Below are 10,442 nucleotides of genomic sequence, written 5' to 3' on the forward strand. Positions count from 1 at the left end.
GGTTAAACAATATGAAACAAACAAACGTATTTGGTATGAATAGTTTCCGTCCCACACACCACCAACCCCACACCACACACGAACCCGTCCCTACTTCCATTCCTTCTGAGCCATATTACCAATTAGATCAATTAGCATCTACATGATGGCAACTATGTCGGTACTGTTGGTATCATTACACGCCATGTTCATGAGAGAAAGCACGTGTCTATTGCTCCCATATAAGACCCGATTGACAACCCTGTCAAAATATATATGAAGTGTAGGTTCTTCATGACGAAGTTTCTGACGCATCCAGCAACAATTTGCTTCTCAGTTGGATAAACCAGCTGAGAAGAGCGTTCCTCAAACACCTTGGTAATGCATCGTCGAAAACATGACTCGACGATCTATCCAGGTACACTGCGTGCAGTATTGCCACATCCAAGCTCCCAGGCACATGAAGGCTGTTAACTCGGCTCGAAGTGGACCGGATTTCCCCTATAATAATACTCTTGGTTTGAGTACAAGTAGTTGTTTTATTAACTTACGCGTCTGTGTGTTGTGTCATTACGTCCATATTTCGATAACATTCCAGGTCATGTTGACAACCTGTCCGACAGAGGTTCCAGATGGTTTATCGTTCGAATACCAGATTACAAGCAACTGTATCTCTTCTACATGACGACTTAGGATATTTAAGGAGCAACGTGCTAAAAATCCTCAAATCTTGTGGATTCGTTAGGTTATATTCAACACAAACTAACTGTTCAGCAAATCCCGATTTCTCCATAATAATGATTAATGTACTGGGACAAAACTACCATGGATCACTCAGGAACATCTCGTGTGAGAGGCGGTCAATAATCAGATGTCTTCATTGGTATACACTAGAAAAAATCGATATATAAACATTGCACACACATCATAAAATCTGTGATTAGATGCAACTGTGCCTCATTGAGGGTGATACGGAACCAAATGACCTTCGCTGATGCTTTGAATGAACACAAGTTCGTGTAGTTCGGTTAAGCTTCACAGTGCGTCCCACTCCTCCTTAACCCGATATGCAGACAAGAACGCCCGTCCTGTAATACGAGCTTAGCTTCCAATTGAGGTTGGATGTCATTCGACCGTGCTATAGATGTGATTCTGTAAAGTGCACGTCTAGCGATGATCTAATATTCCTAATTCATATCAGTTCTCATCACCAGATAGTTAAAACGTATTATATTATTTTGTTCTGACTCATCGTGGTTTGTTGTTTAGTGACCCTTAATAACTAAAATTAAAAGCAAACTTAAGTAATGTTTGTGTTTATTTTCAAATTGCTACAACTTTCAAGACTGTCTTGTGAATAACTTCCCGCTCGGAAATACATGCCTGATAGTTTGCAGCAACCCGTGGACAAGGACGTGACACATGTTGATTTGACACATCGGTGTATCTTGCCTCACGGCAAATAATATTTTGTGCCAGTTATTTTTATACCGCCTGCATGGCTTGGGCGTGCACGCTTTATGTGAAATACGACCTGCTGTGTATAAACTGCGACGCGCTTGTGCTATACATAGACAGTAGAAGAGTTCTGTGACTGCGCTAAGCGAAGAATGTTATTTACGAGGATACAAGAAGCAGCTTGTTGAGTCCGTTATCCGAGAATCTTGAAGGACGCGAGGCAGTGCGCTCGAACAGCAATGAAGGCATTGAATCAGCTGCGGTTCCAAACTACAGCGTTTAAGGACAAAAACAACCTATCACAATATCGTTCCGATCATTACTTTAAATAATATTGAGAAAGCAAGAATTTAAATTGTGTTGTGAGTAAGTCTCAATGTTGGCCGCAGGCTGTTGGATTATTAGTAAATACATTTAGCACATACGAATCCATATATATCAGAAGGTCTTGAGAGTATAGTTGTGTTGTATGTCCCTGGGCTACTGATTATAGCTTTATTTGCAACACATAACCCTTAAGTAACGACCTTCCTCAATGAACAACCTAGAACCGTTGTGTTCCTTAGATTAGACCCCGCAGTGGGTCATGAAAACAGGAAGATTGTGTAGCAGCCCTGCTCGATTTCCCACCAACATGTGTGGGACAAATACACATGAACCTGCATGGGGCGTTTCAGGCAGTTGTACAATTGGGCTGCTATTCAATGACCCGATAAAGGTCAACAAATGTCATAAATGCATAACATTGTTCGCCATGTTCATTATACACAGTGAAGAATGTCAAGAGTACTGGTTGTAATTATGATTTGCGGGGAAATATTCAGTAGTATCCTGAAATATTGCAGGATGTAATTGATGACTGGTCAGGACATGTCGAGGAAGGAGGAGCAAATATAAGTGGTAATTGGTTGAGTGGCAATGCATCGATATTAATGCCAATACAGTTTGGTACTAACGATACTTCGATGCATCATCAGCAGCTGGTGCATAGCTTGATATTTCCCGAGAGATGTCAAAAGAACAGAATAGGCATCAACGGTACCAACATGACTTTATAGACGTTGGACAACATTATTGGCGTCACAATGCCTCCATAGAAGGAGGACAACAGGCTTCCACATGCAGAACTCTCAACCAACAGGAAAATACATGGTACTACCAGTCTCTCTAGAAATGTGACGACATCCCATATTCCAAGAATCCTGGTACCTACAGGTCACACCAGAAACTGGACCACATCCATGGTACCACACAAGGCACAATCACACACAACCTAGAACCATATAAAACCAAAATGCCCATAGGTTCATATTCAAAGGAAACATACGGCTCGCACTTAATCACAGATGTAAGAACTCCAAAGGACGCCAGGATCTGTGCACGTCATATATCCTGTTACATACAAATCTTATTTCTCTTAAACTGTACTATTATGTAGTTAGACCGTTTAAGCTGTAGCGTGCACCCCCTTAACCATATTACAAAATGAAAGACCTATTATCAAAACCACACTTGATGTGAATAAGAAGAATAGATGAATCCAATTGATGGTAAAATCACCATCACCCTGGTACTTCCCAATTGCTTGTTATAGGGAACATTGCTCCGTGCAGCAATGGAAATTGAAGGATAGAGAGCTAATAGGCAGTAAATCTGCAGCAGTCTAGTCGGTTGTGCTACGGTTGTGCTAAGTCCATCAACTCCATCGAGTATTCTTGAACACATGCACAGTTTTTGTGTATCACCACCAAGCGGTCCTCCTCTTGCGCAACATAAGCACAAGAACTGTAAAACTGCTTAGGTTGGCCCCTAGTGTGATGCTGACGATGTTGTGTGCTGGCGATGCTGCTGATTTCATTCCACCCACGTATATGTATAGCCGGCACAAAATCATTTCATGAGGTGAAGGGTGACACATTGGGAAACCTAGTGGTTGATCCGCTATATCGATCGTTGAACCATCCAGGAAGTCTCAAGCAATACGATGAGTACAGCCGCCACAACACAGTCGAGCCATAAAATCGATATTTCCCGATGATCGCGTCATCGCTCAACGACTAGCGAAATGTATTGTTAGCGGATTGAAAACTCTCTTATCGGCTCATGTTTGATTTAGCTTAGGCTGCACCAACTGCGGTACGTCAAGTTAAACTCGATCATTTGTCTCAATGAGACATCGATCGTCCTACTATTGACATATCGCTGTGAAAGTGTGAGTCAAGGTAGTGTAGAGCGCGCGAAACTCTCACCTCTCCGAGACGCCAGCATATGAACTTATTTCAGTTTTTTCCGATTACTAATTCCTTACCCAAATCTTAAGATTGGTGGTCGAAACAAACTAAACTGTCAGAAAACGTTTCTTTCAAGAGATTACAACATATTTATCGGTCGGGTGGAAAAAACAATTAAAGGGTCCCTTATTTAGAATCACAACGGTAACGTCACTTCCTTAAACTGCCAGGTCAAAAAGCATACACTTAAAAATTGGATTTGACTAAAAAACTAAAAACGTTATCAAACGTTACTAAATTGCAACGGTAACCGGAACACCAAAAACGTAATGTCCAAAACACAACTACGACACCTATTCAAATACATCACCATCGAATAACCAGTTATTGTTTCACTTTTAACCACCATTAAACATGGGTGTAAACTTTCTTTGTTCCGTCAGTTTATTTTTACGATCTTTGAAGTTTTTTTATTCACTGGAACTTGGTGGTGAAACAATACTCTTCTAGAAATTGTATTTTTATTCAACATTACGAACATTTGGGTCGGCGGATCCATCAACCAACAACCTCATTTGAATCCACACAATCAAGTAGCCCTCCTAATGTCTAAAGATAGCCTGGCACGCACATGCTGGTTACGTAAGTTGCCATATGCTGTTAAATGTATCTCTAATTATAGTTTATAACACTCTGACATTACACTATAAATGCAAATAGCTTTATAATTGTGTCGATCGACTTTTTTTCACGGTTAATGATTCACTAATTATCAACACTATTTGTTGGGGAGACGCCTCGTAGCTATTTGACCGCTGATGCAGCATTACGTGTTAACTCCTTCACTTCAAATTTAGTTCACCCATTGCATTATAACATGGGGGTTCAAATGCACTTAATCACTGAACAGCCGCTACCAATTACAACGCCAACATCATCCTATCTATAACATGTAATGGCAATACAGAGACCACGTATCAGTTGCAGCCGGGATAGAACAGGTCTTCAGCTTGACGAAAAAGGCGACTATGCTTGTCGTAAGAGGCGACTTACGGGATCGGATGGGCAGGCTCGCTGACTTTGTTTCATGTCATCGTATGCCAATTGCATAGATCGATGCTCAAGTTGTCAGTCACTGGATTGCCTGGTTCAGACCACATACAAAAACTTCTGACATCAATACGAAATCAGCGACATCGTTTGGCGCAGTAATGCAACAAAACTCCCGCCTATTCTGTTATCAGCTATCCAAGAAACGGTAGTCCGTAAGTTGACGTGGCCTATTGTAAAATATATTGCTTGGCTAAAAAAAATAAATGCCACGGAATCACTTGCACTTTATTTACATAATTATGGTTTTTTTTAATTTTTAATGGAAGTGACTGATTCTGTCTCAACAACTCAGACAATTCCCAGTTGCGAAAACTGCAAAGTATTAAGGCAAACTTAAAGTATGTGAAATCATTTATTGCACAGAAAGTTTCTCTCTTCCAAAATAAATATATCCTTATGCGGATTTAATATGTGGAATAGCTACATTTAGCTAGACTCGTCTATTTTCATTATCTTCATATCGATGAAATGAGATGCAAACATCCCGCAGTCACTCTGTGGCGCTACAAAGTATATGACTCTACAACAGGCGGCAAGTGTATTGACCACATGTTTACATAAAATGAGAGAATAAAGCATAGGCGATGATTTATGTGTTACTGCGAGATCTCCTCTATTCAGCTTATTGTGTCACTGTCAAAGCATTGTGACTGAACAGGCTGCTTATCCCTATGCATGTCCCAGGGGGTTGGTTCTCGGAATAACGCAGCTTAACGATATGGTCCACAGGCTATGTGCAATATCTGTGTTTGTGGAATCCAATGCCGACTTTAACCCGTTCCAATGTAGCTAGAAGTGACCAGCTATGAGAAACTGTGTTCAGATACAGCGATTGAATGTCATCACCTCAAATCACTAAAAAGTAGGATTATCAAAATTCACAAATCAAGGGTGAACATAGAAAGTATTTAACAATTATATCTAGTTTGAGTAGTGCCTTCATCAGAGCAAAGAATCTGTACTTCCCCAACGCCGTCCTCAAGGTTTCAACAGCTACCTGCATTGCGAGATCCTCCTGTACCCCACCTCCCCCACACCCACTACAAACACACACACACACCACACACAGTCACACACACATATTCCGGTGCTTGCCCCCGGGCAGAATATCGGCGCACAGTCCCCGGGACCAAGGAGACGGTCAATATTGCACTGTATTATTGATGTCTTTGTCAGCCGATGCAGGTGCTCCACTTCGGATAAACAATGGCATGCATCCAAGCTAGCTGCTGGTGTGCAATGAGTCGTGTCGCGCGAACTTTGTTTTCCTGCAGCCTTCGTCGCATGTGAATCCATTGTACCCTTATGAAATAATAATCACTATCGATTGACTCGACCACTTTCTATTTCAATAACATCCTTGTGTCGTTAGAAATCGATATTGTTGAAAAAGAAGTATGGCGCTTTGTAGACTGGCAATGTCTGCATTTCATGAAACATACAATCTAGCCTCTTTGTCGCGAGTCATGAAGACCGTCAAATATATGTCGAGTTATGCGTAGTTTGTAGAAGAAGAGTGTGGATGCCACACGAGGATTATGCAGGGGGCACATCGTCATGAACAATTTAACCACACAATGGGGATAGAATTAGCAATATTTCTCTCACCAATATTGTATTTAATGGAAATGAGTAAATCGCGTTACTTCGAAGTTTTTCCCCGCATCAAGCTAACAAACCGTGAAATTCTGTTCAAAGCGGCGTAAAACTAGCCACTCAAAGGGGTGGGGGATGGGAGATTCATGTTATCAGTTCCCCGAAAAAGAGCATCCCATAACCTGTTAGTGACCCCATGAATAGCATCCTTTAATCTGTCAGTGACCCCATGAATAGCATCCTTTAATCTGCCACACACCCCATGAATAGCATCCTTTAATCTGTTAGTGACCCCATGAATAGCATCCTATGATCTGATAGTGATCCTGTGAATATCATCCTTAAATCTGTCACACACCCCATGCATAGCATCCTTTAATCTGTCAGTGACCCCATGAATAGCATCCTTTAATCTATCAGTGACCCCACGAATAGCATCTTTTAATCTGTCAGAAAACCCCATGAATAGCATCCTTTAATCTGTCAGTGACCTCATAAATAGCATCTTTAATCTGCCACCACCCCCATAAATAGCATCCTTTAATCTGTCAGAGACCCCATGAATAGCATCCTATGATCTGATAGTGATCCTGTGAATATCATCCTTAAATCTGTCACACACCCCATGAATAGCATCCTTTAATCTGTCAGTGACCCCATGGATGGCATCCTTTAATCTGCCACACACTTCATGAATAGCATCCTTTAATCTGTCAGTGACCCCATAGATGGCATCCTTTAATCTGCCACACACCCCCATGAATAGCATCCTTTAATCTGTCAGTGACCCCATGGATGGTATCCTTTAATCTGCCACACACCCCATGAATAGCATCCTTTAATCTGTCAGTGACCCCATGAGTAGCATCCTTTAATCTGTCACACACACCCCATGAATAGCATCCTTTAATCTGTCAGTGACCCCATGAATAGCATCCTTTAATCTGTCAGTGACCCCATGAGTAGCATCCTTTAATCTGTCAGTGACCCCATGAACAGCATCTTATGATCTGTCAGGATAGCGTAAATATACACATAAAACAGCTTAGTTATAGCCGTGCAGTCAAACATAATAACCTATCAACAAAACTGCTATTTATAGTTTCATTTTGAATAATGAGTGTCGTAACTTGCAAATTATGATAAATAGTTTGAAGATTTCATTTAGTTTGAAATGTCCTTGTATATTGTAAAGCATCCGGTGTGTAGCATTGTCAGATTCAGAAAGGTTTACATTCGATCTTATAGAGATCTATACAAAGATTCAGTAAAACATATTTATCTACAGCAGAGACCACACAATTTATGGTCTCTGTCTACAGTAACCACTTTGAGGACACCGCCTTCTCGCATCTGTTCCACATGATGCCACCGTCCGTATTAAGCACACAATCAGTCACAGTCAGTCGCTGAGGTGACGAGACGAACAGTTTACTTAGCCTCAGGCTGAAAGTATTTCTCCGTTGACACATGGTACTAAAACTTTGGCAGCTGTAATCTACTAATAACGCGTTGAAACATGGGAATTCTAGACATTTCAAGTAGATACGAAAATTGAAAAGTGACAAACAAACCTCCTGACTGACAACTGAATTAAACAATACCCCAGTTTCGCGTACACAAGTAATACATTCCTATCATACATATTTATACAGCGCGGTGCCCGGATGGAAGAAGACGCTCATAAAGAATGGAGACCGTGATGAAATACCATCGCCCGTCCGAAATACACCCCGCGCCTTATATAGACCGCGGCCTTGACACACAGCTGAGTAAACGATTACCATGGAAATCGGGACGTTTGTATCTTCGAATACAGTAACTATTTTCGCCGGCGCCCATACACCCTTGACAACATACTTTGTTGTTGAGAGTTGAGAAAAGAGAGCCGTGTCTATAAACGCCCTAGCCTCCGATGTTTTTACTTGCACTAACACTCAGCAATATCTGTTATGATCTTTCTCAATTCTTCTTGGGATATAGCTCACAAAACACATATGAAAAGGTACACCGACTTAAGTACATACAGTAAATGCAACTGACCTGCCTTGTCCGGCTTCTCAAAAACTGCAACTGCCGCTGAATCTAACAGGTTTTCCGCGTCCTGTTGCTTCTGCCCCAGATACAGCGAATGTTAATGAGACCTGGCACCAAAGATGCTTCTCTTTCGCCTCGATTGCTGATGCTGCCGTCACGGTAATGTGACCAGGGGAGGTAACTCGTGATAATGAGGCCCTCTAAGGGTTGGGAGAATACGATGGGAAGTAGGCAACGCTTCAGGCGTTTATTGTAAGAGCGTTGTATTGTTATCAATGGCATTATTATCTTCCCCTTTGCCTCTTTATCATCAACACTATCATCATCATCATCGTCATCATCATCATTATCACTATATCCATATCATCGCAGAAGTTGTAGAAGTAACATAGTATTATGAACTGAAAAGGAACATCTGTCCTTGAGCTTGGACATGTTTCAAATAGTCCCATATGACATTTTGTACAGTTCTTGATACAACTCTATGACTGTTGATAGTCGCGGTTGAGACCCAGTACACCCCACCACGGGCACAGGAAAGGCGTGCGACTCGGGACATGTCACGCAGACAACAGAGTACGTAGAACTCCTGTGAACCAGACGACCAATCAAGAGGTCAGAGCCATCCCGCCAGTACGATATATAGAGCACCCCCAAATACTAAGACTACATGGAGATGGGTAATACATCGGTACGGCCATGCAGGGCCTTAAAGATTTTACGACGCACCACCATCTCTAGATCTCTTCTCCAACAACACTTGATACTGTGGTGGCAAATGCTGTTGAATATATATATTTTTTGGAATATTTCAGGATCAACGTCAAATACGGCTGACATTGATACATCTAACTACCTGAAAACCTTTGATGTCATTGGCCTCACTGAAACATAGATGAATGATGCAGCTTCACAGTTTGAATCTATGTGTCATTATTTCTCTCTTTTCTATAGGAAACCTGGTATCTCAAACCGGGGGATTATCAGGTGGAATAATTGTTTTCATAAGGTAGGAAGTTGGTAAATACATGAAGTCTACTAAGTGTGCGGAAAGGTGTATTTGGGTACTGTTTGACAAATCACTATTGGTTTACATGAGAGTTATATATCCCATAGCGTACATTCACCCCCAGAGTGAGTGAGTTGGGTTAAACGCCGCTTTTAACAGTATTCCAGTTAATACACGGCGTGTCAGCTTGATGTGGGAGGAAAGCCCGAAGTGATGCAGGTCTCAGACGTTTACCAATTCGGTGAAACCCACGAGCACGGGTATGGTGCTGACAAACCTAGAAACATAATCGGGGCGAACCGGGATTCGAACCCACAATCATAGGTTTCTGGCGTGCCCAAGGGAGGCAACTCTGCACAGCGAATCGCGGCCCCTCAGACGACTGGGCCACCCGTGCCCCCCACACCCCCAGAAGTCGACATGGTATAGGTATATGGGAATATAGGGCAGAACAGTATTTCATCACTACAAGAAGACATCGCTGGTGTGTTGTTAGACACAGATGGCGATGTGATACCTTTCCTCGGTGTCGATTCAGTGGTCACACTGTACTGACCGGGGGAATGATATCATTGAACACATCTTCACTATTTCTTGGATTATTTCAGTCTCGCACGGAATTGGGAATAACTGTGATGTGTACTACGCATATGTTGAATGGAAGAAGCGGCTCTGATTCAGATTTGGATGATTTTGCGAATGTAAGTGTAATACAGTCATCACAACTCTTCCGCCACTGTACTGATTTACTGCCACCACAAGAACGGAATCATCACACGCACCTGTAACTGTCTCACTGCAATCAGCAGAAGTTGTTTATCGAAAGAAATAAAGTGTTCCCAAAACGCTTAAAAAATAATTATGCTTTCATACTGTTGAGAAAAAAAAAAGAAATCGTCTGCCACAAAAGTTACATCGTTGCAAGGTGTTTTTTAAACAGAACATATTTGGGCTCATGGTTTTAATTCACAAAATATCTCATTTTCTCATTTTGTAGCTGAAGCTGAAAAATGACAAAG

General features: G+C 41.7%; 1 protein-coding gene across 2 annotated transcripts in view; it reads right to left on the bottom strand.

Moving 5' to 3' along the window:
- LOC139467909 (leukocyte surface antigen CD53-like) overlaps positions 1-8,585 on the bottom strand; it is a 28,743-nt gene extending 20,158 nt beyond the window's left edge. Inside the window, exon 1 of one of the 2 annotated variants that reach the window (XM_071250730.1) lies at positions 8,425-8,585. The gene's annotated coding sequence lies outside the window, so the exon portion shown is untranslated. Of the gene's footprint in view, positions 1-8,420 lie in introns of both variants that reach the window. The other variant, XM_071249901.1, reaches the window with a different exon arrangement.
- Positions 8,586-10,442: the final 1,857 nt, after the last annotated feature.

The sequence above is a fragment of the Haliotis cracherodii genome, unplaced genomic scaffold (genome assembly GCF_022045235.1).
Source record: "Haliotis cracherodii isolate W230 unplaced genomic scaffold, xgHalCrac1.p SCAF_1, whole genome shotgun sequence".
NCBI classification, from domain to species: Eukaryota; Metazoa; Mollusca; class Gastropoda; order Lepetellida; family Haliotidae; genus Haliotis; species Haliotis cracherodii.